This window comes from Schistocerca serialis, chromosome 10, assembly GCF_023864345.2.
Source record: "Schistocerca serialis cubense isolate TAMUIC-IGC-003099 chromosome 10, iqSchSeri2.2, whole genome shotgun sequence".
Classification (NCBI taxonomy): domain Eukaryota; kingdom Metazoa; phylum Arthropoda; class Insecta; order Orthoptera; family Acrididae; genus Schistocerca; species Schistocerca serialis.
This window is the reverse complement of record NC_064647.1, coordinates 128,932,022-128,935,071: the sequence shown is the minus strand read 5'-3', so window position 1 is coordinate 128,935,071 and position 3,050 is coordinate 128,932,022. Positions and strand designations below refer to the sequence as shown.

Genomic DNA, 3,050 nt, shown 5'->3' with positions numbered 1-3,050 from the left:
CGAAATTTTCTCACCTCCGCCAAACTGTCATAGTACTTGCAGTGGATAATGAAGCAGTTTGGAATTCCTCTTTGATGATCTGGATAGATGTCTGCCTATTACACATTACCACCCAGCTCGCCGGAGTGGCTGAGTGGTTCTAGGCGCTACAGTCTGGAACCGTGCGACCGCTGCGGTCGCAGGTTCGAATCCTGCCTCGGGCATGGATGTGTGTGATGTCCTTAGGTTAGTTAGGTTTAAGTAGTTCTAAGTTCTAGGGGACTGATGACCTCAGAAGTTAAGACCCATAGTGCTCAGAGGTATCTGAACCAGCCCATTGCCACCGTCTTCCAATGTCGGCTGTTTCTGTCAGTCAACAGACGTGGTCGGCCTGTATGCTTTTGTGCTGTACGTGTCCCTTCACGTTTCCACTTCACTATCATATCAGGAACAGTGGACCTAGGGATTTTTAGGAGTGTTGAAATCTCGCGTAGAGACGTATGACATACGTGTCACCCAATCACCTCACCATGTTCGAAGTCCTTGAGTTCTGGAGAGCGCCCAATTCTGCCCTCTCACAATGTCTAATGCCTACTGAGGTCGCTGATATGGAGTACCTGGCAGTAGGTGACAGCACAATGCTCCTAAAATGAAAAGCGTGTCTTTTTTGGGGTATCCGGATACTTTTTATCACATGTTGTACATGGGACATACCTTCTTCTCCCCCTCTGTGTCCATCTCTTCCTCCCTCTGTCTGTCCATCTCATCCTCTCACATTTGTCTTTTCATCTCCTCCCCCCCCCCCCACTGTCCATTTCCTCCATCCCCTCTGACCATATCTTTCTCCACTCTCCCTCTGACCAGATCCTCTTCGTCCTCTCTCTTTCCAAGTATGCTTACCTCCATTCTTTTACGGCATAAAGTCGAGCGCCGCCATGCCAGTTGGGAACAACAAAGCAGAAAAGGCTGTGAGAAGGGGTCAGACAATTGCGCCCTGACCGACCTCCCTTCCAGGACGACAACGCGACAGCAACGGCCCCTAGGTGAAGAGGACGTAAGCGCCACGTCCCACCGGTGGCATCCCGATTCAATAGCAGTTTCAAGATTAGCAATTTCTGTAGCAGCGTCAACGAATGCGACTTCGATAGCAGTTCAGGACAGACTTTTGTCAGTTAGAGATCAGTAGTCGCTGCAAAGACTGCTTATTTCGTATGTCACCCTTTGCTTGCGATGCCAAAGTATTGTATCTGATTAATTGTAATAAAACTCATTAATACGATGTTTTTGTGCAGTGAACAGAGAAGGCGGGAGTCCTAGACACTACAGGTTTCTTCTCCACATGTTCATTGTCAGTTTACTCCTTCCATCTGCCTCATGCATCACCTCTTCCTCCCCCCTCTCTTTTTCCTCCTCCCCCTTTCTATCTCCTCCTCTATGCACCTCAGTCTATCTCCGGCCATACTCATTGACACATGTAGCCCATGAAATTCAGTTCAATAAATCAGGTCAATACTGCTCCCACAACGTGCCTACCATGCAAGGCAAGCTACCTGTGAATGACTTATCCTGATGTACACATCTCAGTAGAAATCAGGTCGGTAAAGTAGGTCGCTAATACGCTAACGCAACATCCCTGTCACAGGCGGCAGCCTACATGTTGGGGGCTAGAAAATTTTTTCTTCCTCCTGATATGTAGGCTGCCGTCCAATGAATATTGTAGGCCAGGCCAAAAATGTTTCGTCACAAAAAATGGTTCAAATGGCTCTGAGTACTATGGGACAATGTCTGTGTTCATCAGTCCCCTAGAACTTAGAACTACTTAAACCTAACTAACCTAACGACGTCACACACATACGTGCCCAAGGCAGGATTTTTCGTCACAAGATTTCACCACAGGCTGAAAAAAAAGAAACCACACGTTATTGCTTGTATATTTGTTCCTATTGGAGCTAGGAGGTTATAAGTTCTACAGTGTTGATACTTGTGGTGTCTGATGTTTCTGTGCCAAACTTGTTTGAAATCAGCCAAGGGGATTTTGAGGAGATCCCAGACACACATCCACATAGACTGTACTTTGTATATATAACAAATTGCCAGTCATTCAAATGTTATCATAACATCTACACCCATAAGATTTGTGAATCTAGGCTTTTCTTATATTTTGTTCTCCACAAAATTTAACAGAATAACTTTTATAATAACTGCCCTTGTTTCTTTGTTTACATTCTGCGCTCATTAAATGTATGAGAGACCAAAGCCAGCTAAGTAGTGGGGTAAAGCACTCCGTCTTCAGACCACGAGTGGCCCACCGGGACCATCCGACCGCCGTGTCATCCTCAGTGGAGGATGCGGATAGGAGGGGCGTGTGGTCAGCACACCGCTCTCCCAGTCGTTATGATGCTTTTCTTTGACAGGAGCCGCTACTATTCGGTCGAGTAGCTCCTCAACTGGCACCACGAGGCTGAGTGCACCCCGAAAACTGGCAACAGTGCATGGCGGCCCGGATGGTCACCCATCCCAGTGCCGGCCACGCCCGACAGCGCTTAACTACGGTGATCTCACGGGAACCGGTGCATCCACTGCGGCAAAACCGTTGCCTAAATAATGGGGGTAAGAAAACTAATCATTTTGTGTTGTTTCATACCTATACATGGCACCAGAACACAAGTGGTATGAATGCTTCTTTGCATCAGTTCTGCGATTCAGTGTGCATTGGGTAATTGTCATAAACATAGTCTGACGTATTATAACTTTCAAGACATCCAGAATGTTCCCTTGTAGAGTAACAGAGTAGATATTTGATTATCCTTTGCTATACATGACCAACTCACACAGTTTGTGTTTTGGTTGCTTCAAATGGCTCTGAGCACTATGGGACTCAACTTCTGAGGTCATTAGTCCCCTAGAACTTAGAACTAGTTAAACCTAACTAAGGACATCACACACATCCATGCCCGAGGCAGGATTCGAACCTGCGACCGTAGCGGTCTCGCGGTTCCAGACTGCAGCGCCTAGAACCGCACGGCCACTTTGGCCGGTTGTTTTGGTTGCCTTCCAGTCCAGTCCCATCG

General features: G+C 47.1%; 1 pseudogene; it reads right to left on the bottom strand.

Moving 5' to 3' along the window:
- Positions 1–2,459: 2,459 nt before the first annotated feature.
- On the bottom strand, positions 2,460–2,577 carry LOC126425352 (5S ribosomal RNA; annotated as a pseudogene).
- Between the last annotated feature and the right edge of the window lie 473 nt (positions 2,578–3,050).